The sequence below is a fragment of the Leucopleurus acutus genome (genome assembly GCF_964270905.1).
Source record: "Leucopleurus acutus genome assembly, chromosome: 1".
In the NCBI taxonomy this organism is placed as follows: Eukaryota; Metazoa; Chordata; class Mammalia; order Artiodactyla; family Delphinidae; genus Leucopleurus; species Leucopleurus acutus.
Genome location: NC_139142.1, coordinates 30,325,592 through 30,350,521, shown reverse-complemented (window position 1 = coordinate 30,350,521; position 24,930 = coordinate 30,325,592). Strand labels below are relative to the sequence as shown.

General features: G+C 39.0%; 1 protein-coding gene across 1 annotated transcript in view; it reads left to right on the top strand.

Annotated features, from left to right (window-relative positions):
- Window positions 1-24,930, top strand: part of SIPA1L1 (signal induced proliferation associated 1 like 1) — a 377,254-nt gene that overhangs the window by 178,709 nt on the left and 173,615 nt on the right. The window lies entirely within an intron of this gene.

The following is a 24,930-nucleotide window of genomic DNA, read 5'->3' as shown; positions in this document are numbered from 1 at the left end:
AGTTTTTAAAAATCTGCTTTTCTCGGGAGTTCCTGGCAGTCCAGTGGTTAGGACTCAGCATTTTCACTGCCATGGACTTGTGTTCAATCCCTGGTTGGGAAACTAAGGTCCTGTAAGGAGCGCGGTGCAGCCAAAAGAAATCTGCTTTTCTCAAAGGAAGTAATTCATTTGCTCATCTGATTTTTGCATCTCTAGCTTTATATATGTACAAATATATCACGATTATGATTTATTTAATCTTCTGATAAACACAGAATGGCTCAGGCCTTTCCCTGTAAATGCTAGTGAGTAGACATTAGGATTGAATCCGTATTATGCATCTCATCTACCCCCCCCCCCCCATGTTATGGGGTTGAGGAGCTGACCACAGCTCCAGGGTGGGCCCTGATGAGGGGCAGTCGCATCCCTGCTGTGTCCACGCATGATTAACTCATCGGGGAGGAGGCATCAGCCAGTGGTGGGCATTCACTGGCCAGCGGCCTGGCTTCAAGAATGGTTCTCTAATCCTGCTCTAGCCAAGGAGACTCCAAAGTAGGTTTGCCGGGAGCTTCTGGCAGAAGTCTTCTCATACTTCAAACAGAGCTACCGGAAGAGCCTGCCTCTGCCTCTCTTCTTCTGGATGTTGTTTTGCGCTGGTGTGAGGTCTGGTGTGGCTCCAGGCCAAGCAGGAAGTCACACAGAGTGGAGGACAGAGGAACCAGCCTCGAAGGCAGTTTCTCCTCCAGAAGTCCAAGCATGTGAGCCAGTAACATTTCCTTTCTGTTTAAGCCAATTTGAGTTGGGAGCCAAAAGACCCTAGGTGATTCACTTCATCTCCATTTGTTTTTAGTACTCCATTCGTTTCTCCCTGGGGAATGTGGGAGCAGTTGCAAAGGGAGGCAAACTCATACTGTTAAACTAACCTGACAGGATGTGTTGCTGTGGAGGGCACCCTCTTCATTCTGAACAATTCACAGGCAGTGATTTCATATTCAAAGACATGAGAATGAAATACGTTGCTTTCGGATTCTGTCTTTTCTTTCCCTGGAGGTTTTGCCTTTTAATCAACCCCCTTGGGCTGTGAACGCTGAAAAGGGTCTTAGACTGCTGACCTGAAAACCATCCCCTTCTATAGGTATATATTTAACAGTGTGGAGCTGTCCCTTGTGTTTTCTTAGAACAGTCTATACCAGACTTCTAATTCCTTGTTTGCTTTTGTTCTTCAAAAATTACTGTGAGTACTCAAATACAGAAACTGCATAAGGGATGATATAACAGATTTTTATTATGTGTCCTGCTACAACACTCTAGACAAATAGAATGTTTACCAATCCTACGGAACAGTTAAAAGCCTACGGCCATCCTCCCTCGTAACAGTATCCTTTCTCTGCCTCTGAGGAACCTCTTTCCTGGTTTTGATCTCCGTTCTTCTCATGCATGTGTTTGTGCTTTTACCACGTACGTGTAGGATGGTTTTTGTGTGCTTTTTCACTTCAGGTAAACGTAGATACTGTGTGTGTATTTGTTGTTTAAGATCACAAAGAATTTGAGAAGAAATTCAGGATCACAGAAAGAAGCTATGAATGTGTCCTCAGATACGTGTCCGAAGATCTGTCACTAGGCGTCTTGGTGATCCGTAATGAAATGGGTTAGATTTTCAGTGGCTGATGAGTTTCATCAACACGCTTATCTTCTGGAGTCTGGTGCTTGGTCTGCTGCTGAGTTCACACCCGCGCCTGCACTCCTGTGAAGGTTTGGCATGTACAGGACCTACTGTGTCATCAGTGAGCTTTTCAGAGTGTGTTGGTTACTTTTTCATATAAATAGCTCCATTCATCGTGTGGTCATAATGCATGCTTTTGGCAAACTTGGGTAAAACTATGCATTCTTCTGCACTCTGACAGTTAGCCGTCATACTGACAAAGTTGCCTCATGTGCTTCCTAAATTTGTTTCCGCCTTGTGGCAGCAGTAATAGAGGAGGCATCCACTCCTGTGAACAGATTATGAAGCACGGTACTTTGAATTGTAGTATCTCATTATTTCCTTTTGTGCCCCAGCCTGAGTCTTGGAGACGATTTTGTAGCATCCTTGTCTGAAACATTTCTTAGGTCATTTAACTTCTGCATTCAAAACACCCATTCTTTGCCGTTTGAGGAGTCGTCTCCCCCGGTTCTTGTTTGGAATGTTGCCTCCACAGACTGAATAGTCATTTCCACTCAGAGATCATTAATCCTCTCAACTTGGGAGCATAATTACAGGTAAAATGTCAGAGAGAGATATATGACAATCAGAAGAGGATTTCCTTTTTTTTTCAGGGTGTTATTTTTCGCTTAAATTTTTTTTTTAATTTTGTTTATTTTTGGCTGCGTTGGGTCTTCGTTGCTGCACGCAGGCTTTCTCTAGTTGCGGTGAGTGGGGGCTACTCTTCGTTGCGGTGCGCGGGTTTCTTATTGCGGTGGCTTCTCTTGTTGCGGAGCACAGGGCTCTAGGTGCATGGGCTTCAGTAGTTGTGGCGCACTGGCTTAGTTGCTCTGCGGCATGTGGGATCTTCCTGGACCAGGGCTCGAACCCGTGTCCCCTGCCTTGGCAGGTGGATTCTTAACCACTGCGCCACCAGGGAAGTCCCATCGCTTAAATGTTTAACGTGTGAAAAAAACAGTAAACCCAAAAGGTTTTTTTCCCCTTAATTCATATAGATTGTATCCACACTACAGACTCAATAACATCTTTTGTAGAAATCCAGTTTTAGGTTTTGGTGCTTTGTGCATGCATTCTTCTGTTGTTAAAAAAATGAATCCTTCTTTTAATTTTATTTAAATGTAACTGTCTCTAGCTTTTTTCCTTCATTGTGGGCCCAGGATCATAAATTAAAATGTTGCCAATGCTAGAAGATTATAACCATCAAATGGAAACACCCAATCAATGAGGCCCCTATGAAAAGAGCTAGTAAATCTTTTGCATTGGGAGATGACCAGACTTCAAATGGAATGCCATTTGTACAGCAGGCCAAATATAGACAAGAAATGCAAGATATTTAAGCTATAATCCTGTAATGAATTTTATTTCCATGTTCTTGTTTCAAAAACTTTAGTGTTGTTTTTTAAGGGAAAAAGACTACTGACGTTTTTCTTTGAAAGATCAATTCAGTGAACTGATATTTTTATTTCTTGTGGAAGGATGTCTTCTCATTTATTTCCTGTGTAAAGGGATCTGTAGACTTGGCTTATTTTTATGCCTCAAAATGAAATGGTGCCCTTTGGGGGATGCTCCACTGGGCTGAGGGAACTTCTAGACAGTGACCCAGATCTGTAATTAGGTCTTGCTTTCCGCACCCTTGTTGACTTGAAATCACTAGCCATAGACCATTTAGTCTGGGGAAGCAATACATGAATCATCTAAATTGGTGCAGATTATCCAGAATGCTACTAAATGTTTTCCACTCTTTATTCTGATTGAAGGAACTAGAAAGGGAGACTTGTTCTTTGAGTTTGAAGATGGGTATGTACCCATTTGTGAAAGCAAATTTCTTCCCTAGATAGAGTGAAAAGCAGTGGAACATTTGACATTTGTAAGCAATTTGGGTTTTGCGGGTCTGTTTCAGAACATTCCTCCGCGCTTTCTAGCCTTTCCTTTGTGAAGGGGTAGTAGTGGTTGCCTGTCTTCAGCTTCAGTTTGGTCTCCCCCAGGGGCTGTCTTGCTGCCGAGAGTCTCAGCTTAACTCCTGCAGCATGGTTGACGCAGGAGGGAATCCTGGAAGTTTATATTGTGTGCGTTTTGCATCTTCTAACTTGAACCACTCATCAGTGTCTCTCATATTTAGGATGGAATTTGATATCCTTTTCTTCTCTGACTTATTGACACCTGTCAGTTACCTGGCAATGAAGTGGGTGAAAGTCTTTTTCTGGTCTTCACTGAATCATAAGTTCGCTTTGTTCCAATTTATTTTAGTACAAAACATTAAAATAATCATATTCATTCTAAAGTGGAGGACATTTGTAAGTCATTTGGGGATAAAGATAAAATGAAGACTTTTCTTAGCTACAAAGTAAGCCTTTTAATGAGGTTTTTTGTTTTTTGTTTTCCTATGGGTTTTCTCTGATGGTGCATTAGGGATCTTGCCCAGCACTTAACATCTTATTGTTTCTGCTCTAAAGAGAAAAAGACAAGCAGACTTAGCCAGTCAGTAGCCAAAAGACCAGATTTTCAACTTGTAATGTGAGTTGACTTTTTAATACGTGGATAAATCTTAGTTTTCACATTGGAATATCTGTGAGTGGGCCTCTCAGAGGAATGCATCTTTTGACAGGAAGTAGAAGAAAGCCACAGCTCGCTGTGTAATTTTGTGTTTTGCAGGCGTGACTACTGTTTTGCGTCTGTGGGCGTATGTGCACAAGCACGTGAGTTGGGTTGTCTTTGTTGGTCTGGGTCACTGCTACTTGTTATACACTGTCATGTTCATTTTGGAAAATCAGGTGTTCAAATTATAAAATTATGGTTAGCACATCTGCTGAATTAAGTTGAAAGATTTTAGAATGAGTTTCTAAGAAACTGATTGATAAAGTATTTCATGTCAGTGAACACCCTTGATAAAATTCCTTATTACATGGTTAGTTAAGCTCTTTTCCCTGATATAAATCTTAGAGACCTTCATATTAGCAATTTAGGCTGTGTTTAAAAAGGTGCCTGTTTACGAAGAACTTTGATCCTGTTTGTCGTAAGGACTTGTTTAATACCTCTCACTTAATCTCTTTTTGCAATTAGGAACCAAGAGACCATGCTTCAGTACCAAATACAAATCACGAAAACTTATGGCCCTCAGTTTGCATATTGTGTAAATAATTGGGTCATTAGCCAACACCTAAACAGACTGGGCGTGAAAAGTTTAAGTCTAGTGGGAATTTAGCATCACTTTATGGCTTCTAGATTACGTTGTGTGAATTATTTCTTCCATGGCAGTCGATATCTCTCGTCAGTGGGTGCAGTGACAGGCCAGGTCAAGAATTCCAAAGTTCTTAAGGAGTGTAGAAATATCTGGAGTTTTATGCTTGATGATATCTTATCCCCTCAGTAGCAGGTGCCTTCTAACTTTGTGGAAATGAAATCTCAATTTTCTAAATGAATGCTAATCCCTGGTGAAAGCTTCCCACCCTCTTTGTTTTTTGTTTTTTTTTTTAAATTTTCTTCTCAAATCAATTAAATAGAATTAGTCTGATCTGTACCGGTAGGTACCCGCTCTGTACTCTGGAAAACTCTGCCAAACAGTGTGTGAAGACAGACCAGCTGTCTCTACTTCTGTCTGAATATTTGGCCCCATCTTGAAAATTTGATGGTATTCCCATTTTATTACTGCATGGTGGCCTCATTTATAAAAATAATAAATTTATTTTATTTATGTATTTTTGGCTGCATTGGGTCTTCGTTGCTGTGCGTGGGCTTTCTCTAGTTGCGGCGAGTGGGGGCTACTCTTCGTTGCAGTGCGCGGGCTTCTCATTGCTGTGGCTTCTCTTGTTGCGGAGTATGGGTGCTAGGCGCGTGGGCTTCAGTACCCGTGGTGCACAGCCTCAGTAGTTGTGGTGCACGGGCTTAGTTGCTCTGCGGCATGTGGGATCTTCCCGGACCAGGGCTCGAACCTGTGTCCCCTGCCTTGGCAGGCGGATTCTTAACCACTGTGCCACCAGGGAAGCCCACTGTCCTCATTTTAAAGATGGAGACATCAGTGTACATCTATTCACTCTGCAAATGCGTGGAGCTTGTTGGTTATAAAGATTCAAGCCAAGGCCCAGCATTCATTGTGGCTAAAATTCTGTTCTTTTATTGTATTTTGCTAACCATTTGGAGTAATATCCATTTGGTTGTATTTGTTTGAAGTATCCAGAAAACCTCCGGAAAACACTCCGTTCCTCCCAAATTTAAAAAATAACTTTTCCAAAAACAATACATACCTACGAAAATGTGGAAAGTGCAGCCAAACATAAAATGAAGATGAAAATGAAAAGCACCTGTGACTTTACCACCCAGAAGTAGCTGTGGTTTACATGAGCTGATAATGTGTTCTCACAGAACACAGAGCGCACCATTAAAAGGGTGGTGCGGGGGACCCACACCAGTTATGAAGGAAGGACTAACCTGGGTGGTGGCGCCCAGAAATTCTTAAATACCTATATATGGAATGTGTTAAACATAATATCATCTGAACTTCAAGTATTTATATCAAGAGGTTGTTGACATTTCATCATAGGATAAGGAGGGAGCCTTTTTAAAGGGAAGCTGGGCTCTGGCCTATTCTGGTTAGCTTTTGTTTTTAACCATTTTAGGGAGAGATTTTTGGTGTAGGGTATACTTCTCTATGTAGACCTGTGGTTTTGTTTTGTTTGTTTTTAAGTGAGGGAGTCTTATAAAGTAAGCCGTTATATAGGAAGAGGAATACTATATCTTTAAAAGAAATGTCTCCGTTCCCCTGATAGAAAGATAGGAGAAAAAAGGCAAGTGACCGAAGGCTGCATTCGGTAATTCTCCAAGGGTAGTTGAATTCAGGGTCCCTTCCTGGACTTGTTTTTGATATGGTGTATCTGTCCCCTGCCTCATTCTGTCTGATGTACCCTTCCTCTCTGCTCCCTCCCCTGTCCCGTAACTTAAACAATGCAACATTGCAAAGCACAGGGAACTCTGCTCTGACTCACATCTCCATTATCCCACTTCATGCTTCAGTTTACAGTAAGTCCGGTTATTGTCTGGTTTTCAAATCATCACACCACAAGGAAGCAACAGACATCTCCCTGGATCTGAAACTATTTGCCCTTTGTGGTGTTTTGATTGTTTCTGAGGATTTGTTTGCTGGCCTCTTTCTCTGAGGCTCAAAATAACTTGGTATGTATGCCACAGCCCTCTTAGCTTCCAGAGGGCTTCTTTTAAGTGTCTGTCCATAACAGAAACATTCTCTATGAGCAGGGATGCACTTCAATCAGTTGGCCAGTAATCACCCCCAGAGTTTATTGTCCTGAAGCCTTTGTGGTGTAAACAGAGCAAATGATGAGAGCTTTGTCCTTTGTCCTCTCTTCCAAGGAAAGAGTGTAAAAGTTGTTTTAAATGAAGTCTGAATTTTGTGTTATCACTCAGTTTTGGCCTGTGTCCATTTAGATTTTAGCCTGCGATTCTTTGGCAAACTGCACCCCTGGAAGAAAATGAGGGTTTCTAAAAGAATTGTTGTTTCAGCAGCTGTTAATGTTAGTAAGAACACAGCACTGTCTTTGAAGATTCTTTAGACAGCAACAGCATGCGGAATTCCACTTTTGCGACGTTATTCTCTTCCACTGAGAGACTGATTTGAATTATATTAGTCAAATAGCGTCCAGTTTTAAATTATTTTATAATTTTGTATTGTTGGAAAACACTCAAACTTTGATTCCTGGGTGTTATAGTGTGTTTTTAGTTTTAGGCATCAAATTAAGATCTTTGCATTTAAATGGTTGAAGAAAGCAAATTTTAATTTGTTTTCAAAATATTATCATTAATAAATAGTGATCCTATCTTTTCTGCCTGTTTTACTTATGAGTGGCTTCATGGGACTTTTAGACTTTGCATGATCGTGTTTAATATTCTGAACTGTGGTCTTTGTATTCACAATGCTGGGGGTGTGTATATTGATTTTCTTGCATAACACTCATTAGATTTACTTCAGATTTATTTCAAATTTATTTATTTTATTCTCAGACCCAATGCTAAAGTTATAAATAAAGAAACCTCCCTATTTTTTAATTTGCTACTTTGACTCTTAACACATTATAACACTGTCTCTTTATCAGTGGGTTCCTGATTCTGTTAAGTTCACTACTCCTTCACAAAGATAGCTTGATAGGGTTTTGTTTGTTTGTTTGTTTGTTTCAGATAAGATTCCAATGTAATCTCTTCTCCAAAAGGATTTGGAGAAGTCATTTACAGTTGGTCTCCCAATCCTCATTCTCATTCCTTCAAAATGGGTTATCTTTTTACCTCTCCTTCCCCATTTCCTTCCTTTTTTTTTTTTTTTTTTTTTTGATATGAAAGACATGGGGGGCAGCTGGTAGGAAGAGGGGGGAGGAGTTTGACTTTGTTCTAAGTGGAGGATGGGAATAAAGTCAAGTTCAGGTAAAGAATGAAGGGGTCAACCTGATGTGGGAAGAAAATTAGAGAGAACCGAGTTCAGGTGAGGAATTTGTAGTCTTAAAAAGTAACCCACCACAGAGGAATTGCTAACTCTGCCATTGCTTCTTTTTTGACCTGAAATAACACCAGGTAGCTACCATTTTCTAAGCAAGGTCTGAGGGCATCTTTAAGCAGTAGCTAATTTGTCCATGTTTTGTTTTGCTTTTCATAGTAGATGCTCAGTTAATAGAAAGCTTGATTGATTTGCTGACGTGTTAACTGCAGGGAAAAAAATAGGCTCACTCTTTTTTCAAAACAGCCATTCTAATTTCTGACCAGATGGATTCTTCCTTCATTAATTCTGTGAGGAGGCTGTGACATCAGTTGAATACCCTTTTTTTAAAATCAAATCTTCTTCCCTAATGTTATATAGTAGGATCTCTTTTTCTCTAGGGGAGTGAGAAATGTGAGAAGTTACTTTCTCTTCATGTTTCAAAGGAAAAGGCTGTACTGTTGCCTAGTTCCCAGAGAGGTGATTTCCAACCATTCCTACACTCAGTCTTTGGGGTACATTAGTCCTCCATAAATTGGTGGGATTAAAATTATGTTCTGAAATTTTGCCATATTCTTTGAGATTTTTGGAGTCCCCTAGTGGTTGTCTGAAACCACAGTTGGGAATCACTGCGTGAGGGATAATCCTTTCACCTGTTAGGTAGGGATATCGTCCTTGGCAGGGAAGTCACCTGGCAGAATGGGATCTGGACTTGAGCGTTTCTTTTCTGCCTTCTCTTGTTGCTACTTCAGATCTCTCTGTCTTCATTACTAGGGCTCTAAATTTCATTGTCAAGTTCATTTTCTTCCAAATGTTATAAAATAGAGCCAGGGTCATGATGCTTTTTGGAGTTTTTGTCTGTTTTTGATATTTCTGGATACAAAAGGACAAAGTAGGCCCCTTCCTATACGTTTCAGTGCTTGAAGAACAATCAAAAAATAAAGAAAAAAAAAAAGTCTGGTTTCTTAGTAAGTAGTTACTGTCTTTCTTTTCCAGACTCCCCTTCTTTTGGTTGTGTTTATTGCATGTAGCTCACTAACTGCGGTCATGGGATGTTGCTTTCAAATTGGGTATGCAAGATAGTTTTTTAGTTACTGTTTTTCAGCACAAGAGAAGATGCAGTTATTTTGATTTTGTGAGTATTTTCCCTCTGAGGGCAGAGGGCCACATGCTCTTTGGTGCTGGGATACTTCCTACAGTTCTGAGTGGACTTGGCCTATTTTTCCAAATGAGATAATGAATACAAAAATGCTCTCTAGTAAACTGTAAAGTGTCATAAATGGGAGAGGATGTTGTTGTTACAGTTATTCTCTGCTTGAGTGGCCGGCTATAAATATTCTCTGTTCAGTTCTTGACCTCCATCTGAGAACCGGCTGCTTTTGACATTCCTGTTTCCAGGGAATAGCTATTTCTTGATTAGGCCGGCTTTTACCTACTTGGACCTTTTGCAGAAGAAAAAGCTTCACACATTGAACAAATGTAGTTTATATTACATTCAAGCTAGTGGTTGGTATTTCATAATATTTACAAAGAGAGGAGTCACTGCCCTTTATATATGGCAATAAGTTTCTATTGGCAATGACCATGAAGTTCCCGGCCCCATGAAAAATAACTGGCTCTTGGAATTACTCTTTCAGGTCTCCATCTCACTTCCTGTTCAGCGAGAGGACGCTTTCTCCGACAGATGGACTTGTAGTCTTTGTTGAGCTTTTCATACAGAATACAGCTTGTGTGTGTGTGTGTGTGTGTGTGTGTGTGTGAGATTTAACTCTTCACCCTCAGGCTTTTCAATTTGTGTACATTGATGTTCTTGTAGAGAGCTATATGACCTGGACTACAGAAAGAGAACTTGCGAGGAGAATTAAAGGTGGAGAGAGACATTTCCTTCCCCTGTCTTCCAGAGTAGCTGGAAAGCGGAACTGTTGTGAAGTCCCCAACCCCCTGTGGGTGAAGAGATGCTGCTTCTGCCGCAGATATCATCTGAGCGGGTGCCTCATCCCTGGGGCGATGCCAGGTGGCATTTGGAAGCTGGCCTAAAACTGCTTCTTCACTGGCAGCGGCTCCTCATGAGAAATGCTTTCCTGCATCTCATAGTAAACCAGTGCTGACTCTAATGGTGAGCTCTAAAAAGACCGCATCATGGAGATTTGACATTCCTTGTAGCTGGCCAGTAGTTTACCTTCACAAGCCTCTTGGAATTGTTTCTAAACACCAATCGCTCACTGTCAGCGGCTTGCTCCACTGAGGGGAAGAGATGAGCTGATTATTGCATGTATTCTAAGACCGCTTGATCGGAGGCACATTTCTCAGCTCACCCTGTCTGTTCTTTCCTTTCCAGTGTATATGGAACTTAAATTCTGTGAAAGACTGTAATAAAGTTGATTCCTAGAATTTGCTTTCCAGAATTTTGGATTTTTGTAAAGTACAGTGTTAGCTAGGGAAGACAAAAAAGTTGTGTCGGTTATCTTGGAAGTATTGTTGAATAAGAAAAAGAAGGATATACTAGCAGTGGAAACACTTGATTTGCCCCGAGGAAAGCATTTTAGCTCTTGTTAGGTTAGAATTCTCCTCCTTCAAAAGAGAGATGATATTAAACTTATCAGTTATTTAGACATTTTAAATTGTTTGAAATTAGGGTAAAATCATGTAGTGTTCAAAAAGGGGACTCAGTGTACAGAGCAAAGGAAGTCTAAGTTGTAGCTTCTACAGAAACCAGAACTTGTTCATGTTACGTGTAATTTTTTATCTCCACCTCTAGTGAGAATAATTCATACTCCATATGAGGTCAATTAGCTTCTTTTTTTTTTTTTTTTTTTTTTTTGGTGGTACGCGGGCCTCTCACTGTTGTGGAGCACAGGCTCCGGACGCGCAGGCTTAGCAGCCCTGGCTCACAGGCCTAGCCGCTCCGCGGCATGTGGGATCTTCCCAGACCGGGGCACGAACCCATGTCCCCTGCATCGACAGGCGGACTCTCAACCACTGCGCCACCAGGGAAGCCCAGAGAGATTTATATTCTTAATGATGTCTCTTGATAAGGATAAGGTTTAATTTTAAGTCCAATTTATAATTTTTCATGGTTAGTGCTTAACTATGTGTTATCCAAGAAATCCTTGCCTATCTAATATTGGGAAGATGTTTTTCTATATTTACTTGAAGATGCTTTAGGGTTTTATCTTTTACATTTAGATTGATAACCTATCTTTAATTTTTTGTGTATGAAATAAGGTAATTGTCGAGGTGGGTTTTTTTCCCCCCATCTGTATATCCATCCGTTACCGTTTGTTTGCTTAAAAAGATTTTTTTCTGCTTGAACTGAGTTGGTGTCTTGGTTGAAAATCAACTGACCATACATGTGTAAGTCTATTCCTGGACTGTTTTCTACTTCTCTTCGTTTTCTGTCTCATTTCCCAAGGAGTTACTCTTTTCTTCATTTTGGTTCTCCTGCTTCCATGAAAATAGCTTCTTCTCTTTTACTCTTTTTTCTTCTCATTCATTTATTTTTATATCGAACATTTAATGAGCAGGTACTTTGTGACTGTGCTGGTATCTGGGACTGTACAGGTTGATGAGAGCTGATCTCTGCCCCAAAAGAACTCAGTGTAAAGTGTGGAAAGTGCTTTGAAAGAATGGGATCCTTGGATGCCCTGGGAAGGATGGAAAGAGCTGATCTCTGCCCCCAAATAACTCACTGTAAAGTGTGGAAAGTGCTTTGAAAGAATGGGATCCTTGGATTCCCTGAAAAGGATGGACATCTCACCTGGTCTGGTGGTCAGAGAGAAGACCTGCTGGGGGAGATGACGGTGCTGCCTCCTGTTCCCCTTCATGGGCAAAGGCCCAGGATTAGGGATTGGTTCTCTTTTATTCCTCCTCTGCATGTGCTCACACCTGTTCTCAGTTGTTTCTGTGTCATCTCTCTGGGCACAATTTGCAAATCCAGCCAGAGGAATAGTTGTCAGAATTATACTGCGGTGCTTATTGCTTTGTTCCTTATGTGGTTTTATGTAAAGAGCTCCCCTAATAGCTCGTTAGCACTGGACAGTAGTAATTTGTCTTAATCTTTAGAGACTCTGTAGAATGTTATATGCATCAGAAACTTAAAGATATTTTTGCAAAAAGGAGCTCACTGAAAACTTCTTTGTGAGTTCATTTGTATCTTACATTTCATTACTGGATAGGTTTTTTAAAATTAACTTAATTATGAAAATACTTTAAGAGTATGTTACTTTTCCAGCATAATTCTTTTTATTGAAATATTCCTGCAGAGGTCTCCTTTCCCTCCAGCTGCTGGGCAGTAGGATGGCTCTCTGGCTTGTGACTCTGGGCACAGCAGACTCTTTCTTTGGAGAACACATGTCCTTGAGCGCCCTGTCTTCAAGACTCCTACCTAGAGTTTTTCATTTCATTTTTTCACTTAAACGGTGTCTGCTTTTCTCTGTTTGTCAGAATGCCTCTCAGTAAAAAGCTCTGCGTATCCTTATAAAGCCATAATGACATCACAGAACACATTTTTTAGAAGGATTAATGTATTTTCAGATCATTAAATTCTAAAGCTATAAATAGCGTCTTAATGCTAATGGAATAGATATGTAAAGCATCGTTTAGTGATTTCACTGGAATGAAGGTGAAGCAATTAAGTGCATTTAAAAATATGTAAATTAAAATATGTATTTCTTGCTTCAGGCAATTATATGCAACTTAGTATCCATTAAATGTGTCTGTATAGCTTTACTGTGGGTAAGCATAATGTCAGAAGTCTGTAAACCCAATTATGTTATGAAGTTTGCTATCAGCGTTTTTTTCATTGAATTTCTATCATTTACAAAATTTAAATTACTTTGAAAGATAAAGGAATGATCTTTTATTACCAATGGATTTTAAAATGTACATCCTTACAGAGAAGAATGTGGTGATTATAGAAGGTATTTATGTAGTAGATAAAATTATTGTATATGAGTACTTTTTACATACATAAGAATATGATGATATTTTTTGAGTGCCCTGAAAATGTAGTTATCGGCAGTCAATCAACAGGAGAATCAATGTTTTAAGGGTGATTTACATTAGGATGTTTAAATTTCTAATATTGTTAGTGAAAAATAAAACAAATTTGGTATTCAGTATAAAAGTAAAATGAAAAGGCATAATGATATAATAAGACATTGCTTAAGCTGTTTGATCAGAAACCTTTGACCCTTACTCTTCTGAGGTTTTTAGTATTGTTTTTATTTTTAAACTCAAGTCTGCCTTTTCTGTTTCTTTTTCTTTACATATGATTAAAAATGCTTCACGTTTATTAAACTTAGTAAGAGTTCAAAGTGATCCAGCATGTGAGTGTTTTTAAGTGCTAGAGAAGAATTTGGGAAGTCCTTTTGAAGAGTGACTGTGCCCCTACAAGAGGGCCCCTACAGAGGGACCCACAATGGGGGTGGTCCATTTATCAGTAGAGTAGGGTTTGCTAGGTAAAATTTATTCTCATTAATTGCTTCTCCCTGAAATTCTACCGTTTCAATTATCTTATCTTTTAGACAGAGTCTTTTTTTTTTTTAATTTTTTAATGTATTTTTTGAAATGCCCAAGTCTTCTTGTTCTCTCCAGCCAGGATGCTTACCCTCATAGGGATGAAGATGTCCCACAGGGGAGCCAGGTAATTCTGCTATGGCCATTCCAAGCCCTAGACCTCTTTTGATTATTTCTCATGTTTCATTCTCTTACTTTCTCTGCCCACATTGGCCAGATAGAGTTAGATTTTACAAGGTCTGCTGCAAACATTTGATATTTTCAATCACAAGTTGGCTAATTGGGAGGCTTCTATTTAGTTACTTGAAGTAGGTCACCAGACACATTGTATTAATCCCATAGTTTAAATGGGCCATCTGTTGAGTCACTCTGGTAATTGTTCCTTTTTTGAATACCAGTGTACCCAAGTTAAGTTGCAGCCAAGGGTGTTAGCAGTTTTTTCAGAGACTAATGTGTTGAACTGTGGGCCTCTCTCAAGTGAAACTTGCCTTTGGAGAGCTTTTATGGTCAACTTATTTCTTTCTGTGTTCCTTTTCCTCATTGTGACTTTTTTTTGCGGTACGCGGGCCTCTCACTGTTGTGGCCTCCCATGGTGGAGCACAGGCTCTGGACGCGCAGGCTCAGTGGCCATGGCTCACGGGCCCAGCCGCTCCGCGGCATGTGGGATCTTCCCGGACCGGGGCACGAACCCGTGTCCCCTGCATCGGCAGGCGGTCTCTAAATCACTGCGCCACCAGGGAAGCCCGAAGGTCATGCTTCTTAAAGATACTTAGAAAAGGAGGGAAGTGGGATTGGAAGTAGGGAAAAGAGGCCAAACATTTGTCAGTAGTAGTCGTGGGATTTCTTTGCAGTGAAGCTTTGGGAAAGAGAAGGGAAAGGATGGACAATAAACAAACCTATTCTGTATGTTTGGGCTCGTCTGTGACTGTTGGGAAGGATCTGACATGGGGCCCTCAAAGCTGAGGCTTTAAGCAGAGCATCAGTAGCTTCAATAAGTCACCCAAAGCATCTGAGATGTGCATTTTACTTTGTGTTTCTATAATAATTTTCTGGCAAGATCTGGAAAGTAAGAGTCAAAAACATGGAGTCTTAAGTCTGAAAGGCTGTGTAGATGGGGAACTGTACTGATGCAGACATCTTTATATTATCTGTGAAAAAGAGAAATGCCAACTCTGTTCTAGGACCCCTTCTCTTCTCTCCCGAGGTGATGTCATCTAGTTTTGGGACTTTAAATGCCACCTGTATGCCTCTGTGATTCCCAGTTCTGTGTCTCCAGCTCAGAGTTGGTTTCACACCTGTATTTCAAACTGTGAGTCTGATAGCTCCACATAGATGTCCAATAGACACCCTCAGCGGAGAACCCTTGATTTATATCTGGGGTGATCAAGTCATCCTACTTTCCCAGGACTTCCTTGGTTTCAACACTGAAAGTCCCACATTCTAGGAAACCTCTCAGTCCAGGACAAACCAGGATAGTTGGTCATCCTATTTATAAACCTGCTTCTCGCCCACTCTGAATTCCCCAGGAGAATCATCCAACCAGTTGCTCAAGCTAGACAATCAAGAGTTATCCTTGATTCATCTCCTTCTAGATCCATCAGCATGTCAAGTTTCTAAACCATATGTGATCCATCAGCATGCCTTGTTGTTTCTACCTCCAAAAGTACCCAACTCTGGCCATTTCTGTCCATCTCTGCTGATCCCACCTTAGAGCAAGCCATTTGCATCTTCTGCTGGGTCATGCACAAGACAAGCCCGTGGAGCCCTGCAGCTGCTTCACATTGCTTTTACTAAGGCCTCCGAGCTTCCTTATAGTCTGAAGCTGTCTGTCTCTCTTAACCCTGCGTCATCTCCCTGCCCTCCAGCCACGCCTACTCTCTTTACTTTGGACGTGCTAAGTTCGTTCAGGTTTTAGGGTCTTTCTACTTGCTCTTCCTTCTGCCTAGAACGTCCTTCCTTTGTGTAACCGGTTCCTTCTGGACATTTAGGTCTTCTTATCTCAAATCACTTCTTCACAGAGAGGCCTTCCTTGACTGACCAGTTGATGAGAGTATCCAATCAGCCATCTTAGCCATATTACTTATTTTGTTTTTAAGTTTAATAATGTTTCTAAGATTCATTATTTAATGTTATTCATTATGTTATTTCTCGTTGCTTTAATTCATTTATTTTCACTGCTGCTTAATATTCTATCGTGTGAATATACAGTTTATCCATTGTTTCCTCAATGCAGATTTAGGTGGGTTCCAGGTATTGCTGTTATAAACAGTGTTACTATGAACATTTTTGTACCTGTTTCCTCTTATGTGTAGGATTGCCAGATAAAATAAATGAGACCAAATTAAATTTGAATTTCAGACTGTTTCTGGGGTTACTATTTACTTCCAAAGTTCAATTTAGATTTTGATACACTAATATACACAACAGCTTTTTTTTTTCTTTTCCAAAATCTTAGCTAGGAAGGAAAGTCCTTTCATCTTATTCTTCTTCAGGAGTATCTTTTTTTTTTTTTTTTTGGTCTTCTTTTTTTTTAACATCTTTATTGGAGTATAATTGCTTTACAATGTTGTGTTAGTTTCTGCTGTATAACAAAGTGAATCAGCTATACATATACATATATCCCCGTATCTCCTCCCTCTTGTTTCTCCCTCCCACCCTCCCTATCCCACCTCTCTAGGTGGTCACAAAGCACCGAGCTGATCTCCCTGTGCTATGCGGCTGCTTCCCACTAGCTATCTGTTTTACATTTGGTAGTGTACATATGTCCATTCCACTCTCTCACTTCGTCCCAGCTTACCCTTACCACTCCTCGTGTCCTCAAGTCCATTTTCTACGTCTGTGTCTTTATTCCTGTCCTGCCCTCAGGTTCTTCAGAACCATTTCTTTTTTTTTCGATTCCATATATATATGTTAGCATACGGTATTTGTTTTTATCTTTCTGACTTACTTCACTTTGTATGAAAGACTCTAGGTCCGTCCACCTCACTACAAATAATTCAATTTTGTTTCTTTTTATGGCTGAGTAATATTCCATTGTATATCTGTGCCACATCTTCTTTATCCATTCATCTGTCAGTGGGCACTTTTTCCATTCATCTGTCAGTGGGCACTTAGGTTGCTTCCATGTCCTGTTAGCCATATCACTTTTTAATTTTATTTTTCCACAGGGCACTTTTCACTTCTGATCTTTACATTATTTATTGATTTCCTTGTGCTTGCATTCCCCTACTAGAATGTAAGCTCTTTAAGAGTGAGGGTTTTTCTGCTCTGTTCACCATCCTAGCCCCAGGGTTTAGAACAGTTCACAGAGTAGGTGTTCAGGAAATATTATTAATTGAAGTAAAGAATAAATTTAAGCCATGTAATTAAAGCTCTGAGGGAAGGAAGATTGTGAAAGATTTTTAGCAAGCAAGGATCAGTCAGTGGAAATGAACATTATTGATATTGTTACTACCAAAAGTATAGTATCATTGATGTTTTCTTCATTTAATGAGTTGTCATCATAATTTTACATTGGTTAACATTTTTAAAGTACCTTTTCATGTTTATTTGTAAATGTATTTTACCGTACTCTGCATTTCTTATAAGTTCATAAGTTATTCAACAGTGAAATCTCTTCCTATAGCAGTTTTCAGCACTGTATCCCATGTGAAAGTAGAACCATTGCAAACATCAGCCTGTAGGTAGTAGAGAGCCTGGGAGACTTCCCTTCTTGCTTTGACCTAAGTTTTGGAACTGGGATGATTATAAATCTTTGCATTTCACTGTTAAAGATACTTCTAAACCAGAATCTCAGCCTTAGAACTGTGCCATCTGAGGCCAGAGAATGCTTTGTTATGGAGGTTGTGTCATTGTAGGATGTTTAGCAGTGTCCCTGGCCTCAACTCACTAGATGCAAGTAACACTCTAACCAAGTTGTGACCACCAGATACTGCCAAGTGTCCCCTTGGGGGGCACAGTGGAAACCCATTTTTCTAAACCATGATTATGGTTTCTTCTATATTCTTTACATTGGGAAATTACTAATGTGAAAAAGTCAAGTAGAAGGCTGGGGTTTTTGGGGGGTGGGGAGGAACGTATCAGCTTTTTTTTAAGCTATTATAAAGACTGTTCATCTTACATCATTACTAAGTTATAAGAATCTATTTTCAACTTGAATGCCTCTGTAATTCCATGTTAAGCTTTGTGTTGCAAACCCTAAAATATTCTGAGGGAATTTGTTCTTTCAGTGTTTCTGTGTTTTTCTCTTGCTCTCATCACCATGGAGCTAAACACTTTGAGAGACATGTTAGGTTAAAAACAGTAATGACAGAAGAGGAAAAAATGTTTCTCTTCTGCTTTTTTCTTTTTTTCTCTTCAGTTCTTCTTTACCCCTCAGTCAACCAAGTGGGATGTTCAATTTGAATGTTTTTAAATTGGGTATCAGGGGAGGAAAGGCATGCTTTTCAGAACATTCTCTTTTCCCCTGGAAAATGTCAACATAATTTGACCCGTGAATTGATATGCTAAGATAATGGAAAGTATACCAGAACTGGGTAGGGAGCAAGCCTTTTTCCTTGGCCTGCACCCATTTTATAGACTTATGTACTTAGACCTCCTCTACATCATACAGAAAGTTTTTCTCATATACAAAGCAAGTATCAAAATGTGTATGTACTAGTTTTTAGTGTAGAATTGATTGATTCTATGAATAAATACAATTCTTATCAGCTTTTTAAAAAATTTTAAATTTTATTTTATTAATCTTTTTATACGGCAGGTTCTTATTAGTCATCAGTTTTATACACATCAGTGTATACGTGTCAATCCCAGTCTCCCAATTCATCACACCACTATCCCCACCCCACCACGGCTTTCCCCCCTTGGTGTCCATACATTTGCTCCCTACATCTGTGTCTCAACTTCTGCCTTGCAAACCAGTTCATCTGTACCATTTTTCTAGGTTCCACATATATGCGTTAATATATGATATTTGTTTTTCTCTTTCTGACTTACTTCACTCTGTATGACAGACTATGCGTCCATCCACGTCTCTACAAGTGACCCAATTTCGTTCCTTTTTATGGCTGAGTAATATTCCATTGTATATATGTGCCACATCTTCTTTATCCATTCATCTGTCGATGGGCATTTAGGTTGCTTCTATGACCTGGCTATTGTAAATAGTGCTGCAGTGAACATTGGGGTACATGTGTCTTTTTGAATTATGGTTTTCTCTGAGTATATGCCCAGTAGTGGGATTGCTGGATCATATGGTAATTCTATTTTTAGTTTTTTCAGGAACCTCCATACTGTTCTCCACAGTGGCTGTATCAATTTACATTCCCACCAACAGTGCAAGAGGGTTAACTTTTCTCCACACCCTCTCCAGCATTTGTTGTTTGTAGATTTTCCGATGATGCCCATTCTAACTGGTATGAGGTGATAGATACCTCATTGTGGTTTTGATTTGCATTTCTCTAATAATTAGTGATGTTGAGCATCTTTTCATGTGCTTCTTAGCCATCTGTATGTCTTCTTTGGAAAAATGTCTATTTAGGTCTTCTGCCCATTTTTGGATTGGGTTGTTTGCTTCTTCAATATTGAGCTGCATAAGCTGTTTATATATTTTGGAGATTAATCCTTTGTCCGTTGATTCGTTTGCAAATATTTTCTCCCATTCTGAGGGTTGTCTTTTCGTTTGTTTATGGTTACCTTTGCTGTGCAAAAGCTTTGAAGTTTCATTAGGTCCCATTTGTTTATTTTTATTTCCATTACTGTAGGAGGTGGATCAAAAAAGATCTTGCTGTGATTTATGTCATAGAGTGTTCTTCCTATGTTTTCCTCTAAGAGTTTTATAGTGTCTGGTCTTACATTTAGGCCTCTAATCCATTTTGAGTTTATTTTTGTGTATGGTGTTAGGGAGTTATTCTAATTTCATTCTTTTACATGTAGCTGTCCAGTTTTCCCAGCACCACTAATTGAAGAGACTGTCTTTTTTCCTTTGTATATCCTTGCCTCCTTTGTCATAGATTAGTTGAACATAGATGCATGGGTTTATCTCTGGGATTTCTATCTTATTCCATTGATCTATGTTTCTCTTATTCTGCCAGTACCATATTGTCTTGATTACTGTAGCTTTGTATTATAGTCTGAAGTGAGGGAGCCTGATTCCTCCAGCTCCGTTTTTTTCCCTCAAGACTGCTTTGGCTATTCGGGGTCTTTTGTGTCTCCATACAAATTTTAAGATTTTTTGTTCTAGTTCTGTAAAAAATGCCATTGGTAATTTGACAGGGATTGCATTGAATCTGTAGATTGCTTTGGGTAGTATAGTCGTTTTCACAATATTGATTCTTCCGATCCAAGAACATGGTATATTACTCCATCTGTTGGTATCATCTTTAATTTCTTTCATCAGTGTCTTATAATTTTCTGCATACAGGTCTTTTGTCTCCCTAGGTAGGTTTATTCCTAGGTATTTGATTCTTTTTGTCACAATGGTAAATGGGAGTGTTTCCTTAATTTCTCTTTCAGATTTTTCATCGTTAGTGTATAGGAATGCAAGAGATTTCTGTGCATTAATTTTGTATCCTGCAACTTTACCAAATTCATTGATTAGCTCTATTAGTTTTCTGGTGGCATCTTTAGGATTCTCTATGTATAGTATCATGTAATCTGCAAAAAGTGACAGTTGTGCTTCTTCTTTTCCAATTTGTATCCATTTTATTTCTTTTTCTTCTCTGATTGCCATGGCTATGACTTCCAAAACTATGTTGAAAGTGGTGAGAGTGGACATCGTTGTCTTGTTCCTGATCTTAGAGGAAATGCTTTCTAGTTTTTCACCATTGAGAATGATGTTTGCTGTGCGTTTGTCGTATATGGCCTTTATTATGTTGAGGTAGGTTCCCTCTATAACCACTTTCTTTTTTTTCTTTTTTTTTTTTTTTGCGGTACGCGGGCCTCTCACTGTTGTGGCCTCTGCTGTTGCAGAGCACAGGCTCCAGACGTGCAGGCTCAGTGGCCATGGCTCACGGGCCTAGCCACTTCACAGCATGTGGGATCTTCCCGGACCAGGGCACAAACCCATGTCCCCTGCATCGGCAGGCGGACTCTCAACCACTGCGCCACCAGGGAAGCCCTGTGCTCCCTTTCTTGAGAGTTTTTATCATAAATGGGTGTTGAATTTTGTCAAAAGCTTTTTCTGCATCTATTGAGATGATCATATGGTTTTTATTCTTCAGTTTGTTAATATGGTGTATCACATTGATTGATTTGCGTATATTGAAGAACCCTTGCATCCCTGGGATAAATCCCACTTGATCATGGTGTATGATCCTTTTAATGTGTTGTTGGATTCTGTTTGCTAGTATTTTGTTGAGGATTTTTGCATCTATATTCATCAGTGATATTGGTCTGTAATTTTCTTTTTTTGTAGTATCTTTCTCTGGTTTTGGTATCAGGGTGATGGTGGCCTCATAGAATGAGTTTGGGAATGTTCCTTCCTCTGCAATTTTTAAAGAGTTTGAGAAGGATGGGTGTTAGCTCTTCTCTAAATGTTTGATAGAATTCACCTGTGAAGCCATCTGGTCCTGGACTTTTGTTTGTTGGAAGATTTTTAATCACAGTTTCAATTTCATTACTTGTGACTGGTCTGTTCATATTTTCTGTTTCTTCCTGGTTCAGTCTTGGAAGGTTATACCTTTCTAAGAATTTGTCCATTTCTTCCAGGTTGTCCATTTTATTGGCATAGAGTTGCTTGTAGTAGTCTCTTAGGATGCTTTGTATTTCTGCGGTGTCTGTTTTAAGTTCTCCTTTTTCATGTCTTATTTTATTGATGGGAGTCCTCTCCCTCTTTTTCTTGATGAGTCTGCCTAATAGTTGATCAATTTTGTTTATCTTCTCAAAGAACCAGCTTTTAGTTTTATTGATATTTGCTATTGTTTTCTTTGTTTTTATTTCCTTTATTTCTGCTCTGATCTTTATGATATCTTTCCTTCTGCTAACTTTGGGTTTTGTTTGTTCTTCTTTCTCTAGTTCCTTTATGTGTAAGGTTAGATTGTTTACTTGACATTTTTCTTTTTTCTTGAGGTAGGCTTGTATAGCTATAAACTTCCCGCTTAGAACTGCTTTTGCTGCATCCCATAGATTTTGGATTGTCGTGTTTTCATTGTCATTTTGTGTCTAGGTATTTTTTGACTTCCTCTTTGCTTTCTTCAGTGATCTCTTGGTTGTTTAGTAACGTATTGTTTGCCCTCCATGTGTTTGTGTATTTTTCCGTTTTTTTCCATGTAATTCATTTCTAATCTCATAGCATTGTGATCAGAAAAGGTGCTTGATATGATTTCAATTTTCTTAAATTTACTGAAGCTTGATTTGTGACCGAAGATGTGATCTGTCCTGGAGAATGTTCCATGCACACTTGAGAAGAAAGTGTAATCTGCTGTTTTTGGATTGAATGTCCTATAAACATCAATTAAATCTATCTGGTCTGTTGTGTCATTTAAGTCCCCTGTTTCCTTATTTATTTTCATTTTGGATGATCTGTCCATTGGTGTAAGTGAGGTGTTAAAGTCCCCCACTATTATTGTGTTACTGTCGATTTCCTCTTTTATAGCTGTTAGCAGTTGCCTTATGTATTGAGATGCTCCTATGTTGGGTGCATATATATTTATAATTGTTATATCTTCTTCTTGCATTGATCCCTTGATCATTAAGTAGTGTCCTTCCTTGTCTCTTGTAACAGACTTTATTTTAAAGTCTATTTTATCTGACATGAGTATTGCTACTCCAACTTTCTTTTGATTTCCATTTGCATGGAATATCTTTTTCCATCCCCTCACTTTCAGTCTGTATGTGTCCCTAGGTCTGAAGTGGGTCTCTTGTAGACAGCATATATATGGGTCTTATCTTTGTATCCATTCAGCAAGCCTGTGTCTTTTGGTTGGAGCATTTAATCCATTCACATTTAAGGTAATTATTGATACGTATGTTCCTATGACCATTTTCTTAATTGTTTCGGGTTTGTTTTCGTAGGTCCTTTTCTTCTCTTATGTTTCCCACTTAGATAAGTTCCTTTAGCATGTGTTGTAGAGCTGGTTTGGTGGTGCTGAATTCTCTTGCTTTTGCTTGTCTGTAAAGCTTTTGATTTCTCCTTCGAATCTGAATGAGATCCTTGCTGGGTAGAGTAATCTTGGTTGTAGGTTCTTCCCTTTCATCACTTCAAGTATATCATGCCACTCCCTTCTGGCTTGTAGAGTTTCTGCTGAGAAATCAGCTGTTAACCTTATGGAAGTTCCCTTGTATGTTGTCTTTTTTCCCTTGCAGCTTTCAATAATTTTTCTTTGTCTTTAATTTTTGCCAGTTGGATTACTATGTGTCTGGGCGTGTTTCTCCTTGGGTTTATCCTGTATGGGACTTGCTGCGCTTCCTGGACTTGGGTGGCTATTTCCTTTCCTATGTTAGGGAAGTTTTCGATTATAATCTCTTTAAATATTTTCTCTGGTCCTTTCTCTCTCTTTTCTCCTTCTGGGACCCCTATAATGCAAATGTTGTTGCATTTAATGTTGTTCCAGAGGTCTCTTACGCTGTCTTCATTTCTTTTCATTCTTTTTTCTTTATTTTGTTCCGCAGCAGTGAATTCCACCATTTTGTCTTCCAGGTCACTTATCCGTTCTTCTGCCTCAGTTATTCTGCTGTTGATTCCTTCTAGTGTAGTTTTCATTTCAGTTATTGTATTGTTCATCTCTGTTTGTTGTTCTTTAATTCTTCTAGGTCTTTGTTAAACATTTCTTGCATCTTCCCGATCTTTGCCTCCATTCTTTTTCCAAGGTCCTGGATCATCTTCACTATCATTATTCTTAATTCTTTTTCTGAAAGGTTGCCTATCTCCACTTCATTTAGTTGTTTTTCTGGGGTTGAATCTTGTTCCTTCATCTGGTACATAGCCCTCTGCCTTTTCATCTTGTCTCTCTCTCTGTGAATGTGTTTTTTGTTCCACAGGCTGCAGGCTTGTAGTTCTTCTTGCTTCTGTTGTCTGCCCTCTGGTTGATGAGGCTATCTAAGAGGCTTGTGTACTTATCAGCTTTCTTAAAATGTGAACTTAGCACAGGATTGTGAATGAAATATTAAGTAATAAGATAGTCTGTTAATTGAAGGATTTGAGTTTCTAATCTCCTTAAGTGGAGATGTTGGAGATTGACAGATGTTGCCTGCTTGAACCAGTCATTTAATATTCATAGGAGATGCACAAGACGCCTCTGGTTGCCCTTTATATTTTTCAGGTTGGGTATTTTATTTGAAATTCATAGCCTCACCCAGTTATAGACTTTGAGCCATGGCCTGTCTCAGTGGAACATTCTATTCAATACTTTCACATGTACCAAGGATTAATATCAAATTGGTGACAAAAGTTTTTCACCCTCATATTTATGAATGGTAGCATCTTCTGTTAGTTTGTAGCAATATGCACTACTATGTTATTTCTTTTTTTTTAAGATTTTTAGAAATTTCATGTAATTAGTATGTTATTTCTGTTCAGCAAGCGTGGTTTGGAGTGTTCTTGTATTTAAAATGCTGCATTGTTCTAAACAAATTAATATCTTTTGATATTAATTATCAATCCAATTGTGGTTGCACTGTGCTGAAACCTTCCAAAATTTCAGAAAGTTTACATGCGTCATTTCTTTTTAAACAATATTACTATTTCTTTTTGCATGAATGAAAATATGGTACTGAATTTTAAAGTGGATGACCTTAAAGTAAACTATGGAATTTAAACATCAGAGACTTAAAAATCATTGCAAAGATTAAAAACAAAGTTTAAAAACACAAATGCTTTTGTGATATGGGCTAATGAGAAAAGATGGTCTTTTTTCTGTTGCATTAATTCTTTAGCTCCTTGTCAATTACCCCCAGTTTATAACATAAGGAGACAGTCTTTGCATTCTTGAGTAAAACTCTCCTCTCCACAGGTGACCTTCAGTATAAAGAGCTAGAGAGTTCATTAACAAAGATAACAGTTCAAAATTATACCATCCTCTGATTTTATTCTTATAAAAACTTTTCAAGCAACTTTTTGGATGTTTTCTTTCTTGTTCCCCTTAGCTGCTGTACCCAGATTACCCTGCTTTTTACAATATTAAGAATATAAACATAGATGCTGAAAAGTTACCCCCTCCCTCTCTAAGTTTTGATATTGGTACTCTGGATGTATATATATATGTGTACACATCCACACACATACATGTATATTTACGTGTGTGTATATATGTATGTGTTTGTT